The following is a 13,370-nucleotide window of genomic DNA, read 5'->3' as shown; positions in this document are numbered from 1 at the left end:
ATAGTGAAAAGATGCTCTGATTACCCTTACTAAAAATCAAGGAAGTGGGAATTTAACACCTAAAGATGGCCACTTTCTGCTTGGAAGTTGACAAAGATTATGAAGGACGGATGATGTCCATCTGGAGGCTGGGCACTGGGGAGCCACAGACATCCTCCTGCTTTGTAGGTGGGAGCGCAAATTGGAACAACCTTTCTGGAAGACAACTCGCCGGCGTGTATGAAAGCGTTCACAATGTGCAGACCACCTGACCAGCGAGTATCTTCCTAGGAATCCGTCCTAAGGAACCCGCTGTGTGCGGAGCGTGTAGATTTGTTTCTCTGGCCGGTCAAGGCCGCTTTTTGATTGTTGGCTAACGGTTGTCAGCCGTCTTAGTGGCCAATAGAAGGACTGGTTACACAATTCTTGGCAGGCTTGTGGGAAAGGCGTGCTCACATGCCATTACAAGATAATGTCAAAGAGCATCTGTTGACCCGAGAAGCGACGCGTGGTGGACCTTTAAGTGGATGGAGTGAATCACAAAACTCTGCGTGTGATCCAGAAAGCAAGGAGCAGATGCCCGTGGGGACACGCTTACAAGCAACCCTTGTTATCCTTTCCTGGCTCCTCTGCTTCGTCCACATTCCCTGCACAGACAGATACTGAGTTGGAATCAGAAGACGCACAGTGCCTGGTATTTTACGGGGGTTTCTCTGTATCGTCCACATTTTCTTCGTGAGCGAATCCGGGGTTGGAATCAGAAGACGCAGAGTGAGTGGTATTTTACGGCGGATAAATGAGAAATAGAAGGAACGAAACACCACGTGCTTAAGTATTCCAGCTCGGATCTCTCCAGCCGGGGATACGAATGTGGACGCATCGTCAAAGATGGTTCTGTGTCAGGGTCTCGTGACCCATCTCGGGCCCCGCTTCCTTCCTGGCCGCCTCGAAGCCCCAGGAGCGAGGTTATTTCTGGGAGGCGGAGGGAGGCGCGTCGCAGGGACTCCCCATCCTGACCGCCCTCCTCCTGCTGCCGTGAAGCCACTTGAGGGCGCCTGGGACTGATTCTGAGCCCCGAGGGACCTGTCTGGACAGGACACCGGCGCATCCATCCTCACAGCGTCCCAGGACTGCAAACAGCAGGCGCTCGCCAGGCTCGGGTGCCTGGTGCGCTGACACACCGAGCCCCTTCCAGAGTAAACAGCTGCCTGTCTCCCCTGTTGTGGTCACGTTTTGAGAGTTGGGCCCCACCCAGAATCTCTACCGGCGCCGGCAAACACCCCCTCCCCTCAGCCTTCGGTCCTTTCCGGGACCCTCCTGCCGAGTCCTGGCCCCGCCCCATCCAGCACCACCTGCGGGTTCTGAGCCAGTCTCAGGGTCCCTGGCGGCGTCACTGCGGTGAGTCCGGGGCAGAGCGTGTGGGGAGGGGGCATGACCGCACACCCCGGACTTCCACCTGGGCTCACGTCCCAGCAGGGAGAGGCCTGTGTCCCCATCGTCTGCCCAGGACTCACCTGATCATGCACCTTGTGGTGAGGTCCTAGTTTCCCATGAGACCCAGGACCCCGCCCCACCAAGTGCACCGAGCACCCAGAGGGTGACATCACAGAGGGCACCAGGGCCCGCTGCTCAGGAAAGCGGGCTGGTCGGGTGCAGAGAAGCCCGGCCACAGAACAGGTCCACCCGCTTGGCTCCGCTCTCTGCCACAGATGGCGGGCCCTGCCCTGCATCCAGCCTCCATGAGGCCCGGAGGCAGGACCCGGCGCTGCCTGGCAATGAGTGCCCGAGGTATTCGGTGAGTCGGGGAGCCCACGGATGGGGTGCAGGGCGGGCTGTCTCCACTCAGTGTTTCAGGGACAGGAAATCCCTACCGGCAGGATGACCTCATGCTGACGGGGCTAGGAGCGTCTGCCCGGGGCTTAGTCTGGGAGAGGCGCAGTGGCCTGTCCTGGGACGCGCCGCGGCCACCGCCCACGGGTCCTTCCCAGGAGGATGCGTCCTGGAGGCTTAAAGTCCTTGCAGACTCCAGAGCCTGGATCTGATATGCAGGTCTCTGCCCGTCCAGACCCTGCCTGCAGCCCCTCCTGCGGCGCCGCAGGAAACCCAGACCCCCCACCACGTGACTGCAAAGCCAACTTTTCCTCTGGTGCCTGGGCTCAGGGGACCTCTCCCCCAGGACAGGGCTACAGACGGGATGGAGGTGTAGGTGGAGGGGGGGGGGAGCGGTGAGCGGTGCCCTGGCAGGGAGGGTAGGGCCAGGACTGCTCTATTTAGAACAGGGGGACCTTGGGGCCCCTGGGGGCTCAGTCCAACTTTAGCTCAGGTCATGATCTCACAGTTCGTGGGTTCAAGCCCTGCATCGGGCTCTGTGCTGACAGCGTGGAGCCTGGAGCCTCTTCAGATTCTGTGTCTCCCTCTCTCTCTCTCTGCCCATCCCCTGCTCGCTTGCTCACTCACTCTTGCTCTCACTCTCTCAAAAATAAAATAAACATTTAAAAAATTAAAATAAAAGTAAACCAGGAGGAGCGCCGATGCCCATCCGGTCACACCTGAGCCGCCCTGGGCCCACGCCCAGCCCTGCCCCAGACCTATAACTCTGGAATCAGCAATCAGGACATGCCCAGCGTGGGAACGTCCCTTCCGCGACAAACAGGGCGAGAACAGGACGAAGAGCGGGCGGACCGTGGCAGGGACTCCTGGGCCAGGGCCAAGGGCGGGGTTGCGCGCTCCGGGCGGAGGTGGCTGGGCCTGAGACAGGCCATCACTGGTGGAGCCCACGGAGAGGCTGGGGCTCCTGGGAGAGGCCAGAGTCTCTGAGCTCAGTGCCCCCGCCTCTGTCAAGCCCCAAGGGCAGCGAGCGGTGGGTGACCTGGGTGCTCATGGGCGGAGGCCGTCTGCGGCGTGCAGCTCTCTCCCCGCACCCCCAGTGGGGAGCCCCGGATGCGCTGGATGGTGTGGCCCCGAGTGAAGAGCTGAGGGGGTCAGATACCCTGTGAGGACCCGCATTCCTCGTCTGCGGTCTCTCCCCACGATGCGTGGCGTGAATGCACCTGACGCTCGGGCTGAGGACGAGGGATGTCTTGGTGGAATGACCCTCGGGGCTGCCTCTGGTCCCGGCCTGGGGGGCTGCAGGCAGCCCCTCATCTCAGCCGGTCCTGAGGGGGCACATTCCCACCCCCAGCAGGGCGGGGGGAGAATGGGTGAGCTCGGGGATGGAGGTGAGCTGGTCCCCAGGAGGGACGGTGGAAGGGGACCTGCAGGAGCCGTGCTCCGTGCCCTCCCGGGGGGCTCAGTGCACGACCTGTGATCACAGACAGCGGGAGCTGGAGCCTTGTCTCAGGCTAGGAAGGAGCCCCGCGGAGGGTGGGGGTTCAGCCGGGGGGGGAGCCGTTCTTGTAAGCCTTCAGATTTTGTCTGTCCAGTACTGGCTTTTATTTAAGGTTCTCCAGGTGTTTAGCCCGAGTGGTGAACGTAGGAGGAGAGACAGGACAGTTAAGTGTCCCAGCACTGAGAGGACACAGGGAAACAGGGCCGTGGAGAGCTGGCCACTGGGTCTGGAGGAAGCCTGAGCTTCCTAGACTGTCTAGACTCCCGCCTAGACTGTCAGCTTCCCGAGGGGTGGAGGGTCTTTATCTGCTTTTTTGTCTCCAGCAACTACAATAGTGCCCGGCACACAAGACACCCAGTACAGGGACGCCGGGGGGCTCAGTCAGTTGAGCGTCCAACTTCGGCTCAGGTCCTGATCTCAGGGTTTGTGGGTTCGAACCCCGTGTCAGGCTCTGTGCTGACAGCTCGGAGCCTGGAGCCTGCTTCGGATTCTGTGTGTGTCTCTCTCTCTGCCCCTCTGCTGCTCGTGCTCTGTCTCTATCTCTCAAAACTTAATAAAGTTAAAAAAATGGTTTTTAAAGAAGACAGCCAGCATGTACTTGCAGAGTGAATGATGCAGGGAGGCGGCGCGCCCCGTGGCAGGGCCCTGCTGTTGCCGGGAACCGGTCCTGATTCAGCCTGGCTCTCGGCTGGCGTCACTCAGCCCCTCGGTCATGGCTGAGGCTCCTGGTGGCTGCCACGCAATGGGAATGGCAGGTGTCGGGGAGGGCACTGTGACTCAGACAGGATCTCCGTGCCCCCGGGCCGCTCCCAGTCCCGGGAGGGGAAGCAGACAAGAAGAGAGACAGCTGTCATCAGTGGGGTGATTGTTTGGGGAGAGGACGTGTGTGCCTGTGCAGGGCGGACACAGTGACAGGGACTGGGTGAGCCCGAGGAGATTTTGCCCGGTGCTGGGGAGCGGGACTTTTCCAGGTCCAGGCAGATCCGGGCTTGAATCCCAACCCCTCCCTGGAGGAACATCGGGCAAGTTAACTTCACCAAAGCTTCCATTTCTTATCTACCAAACGGACATCCTGCCCCGCTCCTCACGGTTTTGTGCGAAGATCAAACCGAGATAATGCGTGCTACCTGCTCCGCCCAGGGCCACGTATGCAGTAAATGCTAGTGACGGTATTATTCCCATGAAGGATCTGAACAGGAAGTAACGGGGGCCTGGGTGGCTCCGTTGGTTGAGCCTCTGACTCTTGATTTCCGCTCAGGTCATGAGCGTATGATTTTGTGAGATCGAGCCCTGCATCAGGCTCTGTGCTGACAGCGAGGAGCCTGCCTCCGATCCTCTCCCTCCCTCCCTCTCTCTCCCTCTCTCTCTCTCTGCCCCTCTTGTCCTCCCTCTCTTCTTAAAATAAATAAATAAACATAAAAAAGGAGCAAACTTTGAGCTGGGATTTAAAGGAAGGGCCGGAAAAGAGAGGGGAGCTCCAGGTGAGACTGAGTGAGGTTACGGTAACTAAGTGAGTCTCTCGAGGGGAGTAAAGATGGAAGAACACGTCCGTGACCTCAGCTTGCCCAGGAAGGAACTAGAAAATATCTGATGAGAGGAGTAGGGTGCGTTTGATGGGCAACGGGAGACGTTGGGAACAGCCGCCTTGGGGGCGGGTGTCAGAGCTGATGGGATCTGCCAAGAATCCGGTTATGAGGCCCAAGGGCTAGCATTTCAATGGGCCAATCAGCAGCGCTCTGGCCAGGAGTGAGAACCCAGGAGGCCGGACGGGAATTGGCAGGGGTCAGGAGGTGGTGGACTGAGAGGCTGAGGGAACTCCTGAGTGCGTTGTTGAAGAGATTGACCCATGATTCCAGGGCCTGGCTGGCTCGGAGCCTGCCGTGTGGACATTATCCCTTAAACAGTCATTGAATTCAAGACTAAAGGAAGCGGTGCATGAAATGAGCCCTGTGTTCTGGCTTAGTGAAGAAGACAACTGAAGGCAGAAACGGGTCTGGTCACTTCCTGTTCATCCCATTTACTCAGCCTGTTTACTCCTGATCAAAGGATGCTCGTGGGTCCTTGACCTCAGGCAAGCACCATGGTTGGCCTGAGCCATTTAGAGCAATCCTGTTCTCTTCTGTTTTGGTCAGTGAGACATAAAGGAGCTCTGGACCACGGCCTTTTCTGTCAAAGGACATAGCTTTCTGTCCCTGGCCTCTCTTTCCACCTGAACCACTGGTGTGCAAAGGTGATATCTGGGCCACCACAGTCCCATCGCAGCCCCGGGAGACGAGCAACGGACAGAAAGCCAACACTGAGCATGGTAGCGCGTGGCTAAGTATGCCTCGCTCCGGACGTCCTGCTAAGTGAGCAGCAAATGCCGTTTTGGATGCAGCCACTTGGGGTTTACTGTTACTTGCAGCTGAGCGCATCCCGGTGGGCACAGTGGGCAGGGCCACCGTTTGCACGGGTCACCTCGTGGGCTCGTGGAATCGCCCCCAGGAGTTGTGCAGTGTGGCCTCTTGTCAGCTGGGGAGGGCTGGGAGCCTGGGAAACGGGTCTTGGAAAAGTGGGTTGATAGGACCTGAAAAGACAAAAGGACAATACCTGAATCTCCTGTGTTCCCAGGATGCTCTTCCCAGGGGACTGCCCCCCCCGCCCCCCCCCTCACCCCTGTGCTTCTCCTCCACTGAACACCTGCAGGTTCTGCTGCTCAGCCAGCAGGAACTCAAGCCCCTCTCCACCACCACCCCTCACTCCAGCCCCCTTTGCCTAGAACCTGCAGTCTTCACTGGTCACTCTCTTAGAGTCTCCGTCACTTGGCTTTGGGGGGCGTACTTCCATTCTCCTCGCCTCCACATAGAGAAGGGGAGGAATAGCCCTTACCTTATAACCCCCTTGAGGCCAGAAACCTTCCAATGGCCCTTTTGGTAGAGAGTGAGAGAGCAGGTGGTCTCCGAAAGTGGGATTGGTCCTTGCACCTCCCAGCATGCCTTGCTGACAGTGGCCACTCTCCCTGGAAGACCCTGGATCCTCTCGAGGTTCAGCTGCTCACTGACTTAACCTTAATTCCAAGACAACGGGAAAATCCCTCTCTCCTCCTGCTACTGCCTGATTAGTCATCCGCTGTCCCTGCATTCACATCCACGGTGCCAACACGTCCGCCTTCTCTTCCTGTCGGATTGGAAACGCTGCAAGTTGGAGGTGCAACTATATGGTGTTTTCTGAGTCTTTAAGTAGTTCAGGCCAAACTTCTCTTTATGTATATCTGTTTTGGAGTCCCTTGAGTACTTTAGAAAACTGATACCTTGTCGGTTGCTTTAGCCCAACTTTTGAGCTATTGCTGACGCGCGTGTGTGCGTGCGTGTGCATGCGCGCGTGCGCACGTGTAATGGAAAAGTACTTTTAGATTGTCTTAACCTTGTGAGGACTAAACTCTCCCGGGAGCCTAGACCAGCCCAGATGAATGATGTTCCTGTAGGAGCAGCTGAGAACCCGACCACAGAGCAATTCTCCTAAGAGCACCTAGACGCCACTCACTCCTTTCCTGCCTCTTCTAGAAAGCTACTCTGCCGGCACAGGCTGGCCCAGCGTTACAGCATCAGGACCCAGCCCAGTGATGGGCACCCAGTAGGTCCTCGACAATTATTTAAGGAATGGATGAATGCTGATATCAAGTTCATTTAGCAGGGTCAGAATATGTGGTTAAATTTCGTTAAGAATCTTTGTTTTTTCCTAGGGAGTTTATGCCTGATGGCTAATCGTGTTGTAGACAGCACATGCTTTGAGAAAGATAAAGATTATTTAAGTCCATAGAAACACCTGCAAGCAAGTCAGGTAGGCAGGACTTGGAAAGCATCTAAAGGACAGTTAAGTGGGGGGTCATTGGTGACCTGGAGTGGGCGATTTCGGGACACAGGCGAGAGGAGGTCAAATCACTGAGGTTTAGGGGATGAATGAGGAAACAGAAATGGAGAGAATCCAGGATAAGCAATTCTTGAAAGAAGCTTGGTTATGAAGGAAGCAGGATTTCTTAGGGCATTTTCCACTCCCCACCCCCACCCCCAATCCTCCCTGGGACCAGGAAGAACAGAAACAAAAGCAGCTCATCAAAGCACACCCTGAAGAAACAACAGATGTAGGTGAGAAAGGAGGAAGGGGAGCCTCCAGCACTGTTGTGGGGCTGCAAACTGGTGCAGCCGCTCTGGGAAAGAGGAGGGAGGGTCCTCAAAAAATTAAAAATAGGGGCTCCTGGGCGACTCAGTCAGTTAAGCGTCCAACTTCAGCTAAGGTCATAATCTCACGGTCTGTGACTTCGAGCCCCATGTCAAGCTCTGACAGTTCAGGGCCCAGAGCCTGCTTCAGATTCTGTGTCTCCCTCTGTCTCTCTCTTTCCCTCTCTCTCTCTCTCTCTCTCTCTCTCTCTCTCTCTCTCTCTGCCCCTCCCTTGCTCACACACGCACTGTGTCTCTCTCTCTCAAAAACAAATAAACATTAGGAAAAAAAACTTTTGATTAAATAAAATCCAAGTCTTTTGAAAGCCTTCTCTTCCCGTCTCCAAACAGTCCCACTGACCATTGTCTTAGGAACACAAGGCAAATGGCACTTGGCCTCTTGGTCCATGGGTCCCTGGAGACTCTGGTGATGGTTACAGATAAAGGAATGTGTATGAAATACTACCGATGCTTGAGGAGGGTTCCTAGACTTCCAGAAGCCCACCACACTGTGCTGTGAATCTTGGGTCTAGATCTCTACCTGAGGGACTGGACAGCTGGCTAGGACCATGACTTCAGAACACCTCAAGAAAGAGGGCGTCTTGGGTCCTGTTTCCAGGGGCGTCTTACCCCACACTGCCTGGGAGACTCCTGAGGAACCCTTCCCTGCTTGACCAAAAGACTAGGAAAGCTCTATAAATTGCATAAACTTCCTCTGCTTTCCACTTTAACATCCAGAGGGGTTCCGTGCGGGAGGGAACCGTTTGGGAACTCCCTCCCAGGAGGACACGGGTGTGCTGTGACTCATCCCTCCTCGGCCCCCATCTCCTTGACGAGGTGAGTGGAGATAACGGAGGATCCCTCCAGCCCTTCCAGCAGCCGCGTGCTGAACGCTCTGAACAGCGTCTCCTCCTCTGGCCGAAGGGAGGCTCCCTGGTGGGCAAGGATGTTCCCAGCTGGAGGCCCCATATGTCCTGAGACCAAGCACCCCCCACTCCAAAGAAGGGGATGTGGGCACCCTAAGCCACACCTTCACTGGATATTTGTAAGGCCGTGGACCATGCAGCTCTGCTTGAATTCCAGAATGAACGAGGCTGAGGGTGGCCCAGCAGATGCGTGTTGGTGACCTGAAGATTTCTGCTCCCCCCCCCCCCATGGGTCCTCCTCTGTCCTCTCTTCAAGCTAAGTCTTCCTGGTCTTTGGATCTGTGGCTTCATGTCCAGCAGTGAAAGCCACCTGGTAACAGCTCTGATTAGAAATATATGTTTTGACCCACAACCAGTAAAGAAATTGAATTAGTGATCAAAAATCTCCCAAGAAACAAGAGTCCAGAACCGGATGCTTTCCAGTGGGATTCTACTGAACTTTTAAGGAAGAGTTAACACCTATTCTCTTGAAGCTGTTCTAAAAAATAGAAATGGAAGGAAAACTTCCAAACTCTTTCTATGAAGCCAGCATTACCTTAATTCCAAAACCAGACAAAGACCCCACTAAAAAGGAGATCTATAGACCAATTTCCCTGATGAACATAGATGCAAAAACTCTCATCAAGATACTAGCCAACCGGATCCAATAATACATTTTAAAAAATTACCGTGACCAAGTGGGATTTATACCTGGGGTGCAGGGCTGTTCAATATCTGCCGAACAATCAATGTGATTCATCACATCAATAAAAGAAAGGATAAAAACCACATGATCTTCCTAATAGATGCAGGGAAAGCATTTGACAAAATACAACATCCTTTCCTGAAAAAAGCCCTCAAGAGAGTAGGGATAGAAGGGTCATACCTCGAGATCATAAAAGCCATATATGAAAGGCCCCATGCTAATATCTTCCTCCATGGGGAAAAACTGAGAGCTTTCCCCCTAAGGTCAGGAACAAGACAGGGATGTCCACTCTCACCACTGTTACTCAACATAGTACTGGAAGTCTTAGCCTCATCAATCAGACAACACAGAGGAATAAAAGGCATCCAAATTGGCCAGGAGGAGGTCAAACTTCCACTCTTCACAGACAACATGATACTCTATACAGAAAAGCCAAAAGATTCCACCAAAAAACTGCTGGAACTGACCCATGAATTCAGCAATGTCACAGGATATAAAATCAGTGGACAGAAATCAGTTGCATTCCTATATGCCAACAATGAAGCAACAGAAAGAGAAAAGGAATTGATTCCATTTATAATTGCACCAAAAACCATAAAATACCTAGAAATAAATCTAGTCAGAGGTGAAAAATCCATACACTGAACACTATAGAAAGCTTATGAAAGAACTTGAAGAAGACCCACCAAAAAAATGGAAAAAATATCCCATGCTTCTGGATAGGAAGAATATTGTTAAAATGTCAATACTACCCAAAGCAATCTACATATTCAATGCAATCCCGATCAAAATAACACCAGCATTCTTCACAGAGCTGGAATAAACAATCCTAAAATGTGTCTGGACCTGGAAAAGACCCAGAACAGCCAAGGTAATCTTGAAAAAGAAAACTAAAGCTGGAGGACCCACGATCTCAGACTTCCAACCTTATGACAAAGCTGTCATCATCAAGGCAGTGTGGTACGGGCACAAAAACAGACACTCAGATCAATGGAACAGAATAGAGAGCCCAGAAACAGACCCACAAACATATGGCCCACTAATCTTTGACAGAGAAGGGAAGAATTCCCAATTGTATAAAGATAGTCTCTTCAGCAAATGGTGCTGGGAAAACTGGACAGTGACATGCAGAAGAATGAGCCTGGACCACTTTCTTACATCATACACAAAAATAAACTCAAAGTGGATGAAAGACCTAAACATAAGAGGGAAGCCATCAAAATCCTAGAGGAGAAAGCAGGCAAAAACCTCTTTGACCCTGGCCGCAGCAACTTCTTACTCAACACGTCTCCAGAGGCAAGGGAAACAAAAGCAAAACTGAACTATTGGGACCTCATCGAGATAAAAAGTTTCTGCACAGCGAAGGAAACAATCAGCAAAACCAAAAGGCAACCAACAGAATGGGAGAAGATATTTGCAAACTACATGTCAAGTAAAGGGTTAGTATCCAAAATCCGTAGAGAACTTATCAAACTCAACACCCAAAAAACCAATCCAGTGAAGAATGAGCAAAAGACACAAATAGACACTTCTCTAAAGAAGACTTCCAGATGGCCAACCGACACATGAAAAAATGCTCAGCGTCACTCATCATCAGGAAATCCAAATCAAAACCACAATGAGACCCCACCTCACACCTGTCAGGATGGCTAACACTAACAAGTCAGGCAACAACAGATGTTGGTGAGGATGTGGAGAAAGAGGATCTCTATGCACTGCTGGTGGGAACGCAAACTGGTGCAGCCACTCTGGGAAACAGTGTGGAGGCTCCTCAAAAAATGAAAAATAGAACTACCCTACGACCCAGCAAGTGCGCCACTAGGTATTGATCCAAGGGACCCAGGGGTGCTGTTTAGAAGGGGCGCATGCACCCCAATGTTTACAGCAGCGCTATGGACAGTAGATAAAGTACAGAAAGAGCCCAAGTGTCCATTACTGGATGAACGGATAAAGAAGATGTGGTGTATATACAACGGAGTATTACTCAGCAATCAAAAAGAATGAAGTCTTGCCATCTGCAACTATGTGGATGGAACTAGATGGTAATATGCTAGGCAAATTAATCAGCTGGAGAAAGACACATATCATATGACTTCATTCATATTAGGACTTGAAGATACAAAACAGATGAACATAGGGGAAGGGAAGCAAAGATAAAACATATTTTTATATAATATAAAACATTAAATACATGATAATATATGATCTATTAACATATATGACATATAAGATACATATGTGATGTGATATATAATATACATATATTTAATATATAATATATAATAATACATGAGACAAAACATAAGAGACTCTTAAATATGAAGAACAAACGGAGGGTTACCGGAGGAGTTGTGGGAGGGGGATCAGCTAAATGGGCGAGGGGCATTGAGGAATCTACTCCTGAAATCATTATTGCACCATATGCTAACTAACTTGGGTGTAAATTTAAAAATAAATAAATTATTAAAAATAAATAAAAATACCTTCTCCTGCTCAAAAAAAACCCCACAAATATATGTTTTCAGGGCACCTGGGGTCTCCGTGAGTTAAGCATCCGACTTCAGCTCAGGTCATGATCTCACAGTTTGTGGGGCTGACAGCTCGGAGCCTGGAGCCTGCTTCAGATTCTGTGTCTCCCTCTCTCTCTCTGCCCCTCCTCCCACCTCTCAAAAATAAATATATGTTTTTAAATTCCTAATTGGTTAAACACTAATATGGAAGAGGCACCAAGAAACACCCGGTAAGTGGGGATGCTTACCGCTGGGCGTGGTGGGTTTAATCGATACATCATTTAAATCATTAAATTCTCACCAAAACATGCAAAGTAGTAAAAGGCTGCCTTAACCAGTCGTTTTTCCTAATCCTTCCTGGAACAGCCCAGCTCTGAGCCTGAGGCCCCCTCTGCCGTGCACCCATCCGTGTGTCAGGAGATGGGGTAGAAAGGGGGTCTTAAGATTCAGGAAGACCGCGGTCACTCATTCGGTTAAGTGTCTGACTTGGGCTCAGGCCATGACCTCACAGTTGTGGGTTCGAGCCGCACGCCGGGCTCCCTGCTGTCAGCACAGAGTCCACCTGGGATCCTCTGTCCCCTGCTCTCGCTCTCTGCCCCTCCCCCATGCATGCACTCTCGCTGTCTCTCCAAAAAAAAAGAGAGATGCAGGACGAAGGCTGAGCCCAAGCTCTGCCAGCCATAGCAGGTGTCCCTGGAAGTGACTTCCCCGCTCAGGTGTAATGGTGTCGGATGTCGGATGGACACGCCAGCACCTGGCTGGAGGCAGGGTGGGTGCTGCAAGATGCCCCCCTCCCGGCCCCTACCTCAGTGCCCGGTGTCTCGACCAGGATACAGGTGGATACGATTTCCCTGGAAGACGGAAGGGGCTCCGTGGGCGCCGCGGGACCACACACGAGGCTGGCCCGGGCGAGGCGGTGAGGCAGGGGTGGCGCGGTGCGGGCAGGCCGTGTGCTTCTGGGTGGGGAGCACGGACAGCGCCCCTCGGCCGGCCGGTCTCTGTGTGGTGTGTGCAGGGGTGAAGCGGAAGGGGGCCCGGGGACGAGCTGCCAGGGCTGCAGGAACCCCACCCCCACCACGGAGAACTGTCTGGAATGCAGCCGGGTCAGGAACCCAGGGGAGCGGCGGTGTCACTGTGGAATGTCCACCCGCTGAAGCCGGGGCAGGCCGGGGGGGAGCCAGGCCTGAGTCACCCAGAGCTGGGCCGGGACCCCCGCCGCCACCTCTGTTTGGGAGGAGGGACGCCACAGGGCGCCTTCCCCGTGGAGGCGTGGGGACAGAAGTCTGCCCGTCGGGCGACCTCGGGCCCGCCAGCAGCTTCCGGGCAGGCGACTTTAGGTCGGGGTCCCTTGGGTCAGGAAAGCAGAGGCCACACACTTGGACAAAACGGAGTTTCAACGGCGGCCTATTAAGGAACTGTTTCTTCAAGTAGAAGTCCTGAGGACACTTTCAACAACCCGCAAGTGAGCGCAGAGATGGGCGGCCTGTGAGACAGGGTCTCTCAGGAGCCCCGGGGTTAGGAGCCCATGTACCCTGGAGGGAGCGGGGCCACCCAGGGGGGGAGACTCTGACAGCCTTCATTTCTGCTTCTGCCCCCTGCGTGCAGTCCCCCCTCCCCTACCTGCTCCCCCACACTGCTGTCCCCTCCCCTCTCCCACCTGCTCCCCCCACTACTGTCCCCTCCCCTCCCCCCACCTGCTCCCCCCCACTGCTGTCCCCTCCCCCCACCTGCTCCCCCACACTGCTG

General features: G+C 53.5%; 1 long non-coding RNA gene across 1 annotated transcript in view; it reads left to right on the top strand.

The window, feature by feature from the left end:
- Positions 1-1,734: 1,734 nt before the first annotated feature.
- Positions 1,735-13,370, top strand: part of LOC115302493 — a 47,054-nt gene continuing 35,418 nt past the window's right edge. The window contains exon 1 of the long non-coding RNA XR_003913495.1: positions 1,735-1,774. This is a non-coding gene — a long non-coding RNA (uncharacterized LOC115302493). The remainder of the gene's footprint in view (positions 1,775-13,370) is intronic.

This window comes from Suricata suricatta, chromosome 9 (genome assembly GCF_006229205.1).
Source record: "Suricata suricatta isolate VVHF042 chromosome 9, meerkat_22Aug2017_6uvM2_HiC, whole genome shotgun sequence".
NCBI classification, from domain to species: domain Eukaryota; kingdom Metazoa; phylum Chordata; class Mammalia; order Carnivora; family Herpestidae; genus Suricata; species Suricata suricatta.
The sequence above is the reverse complement of the archived record's forward strand: the minus strand, read 5'-3'. Positions and strand labels throughout refer to the sequence as shown.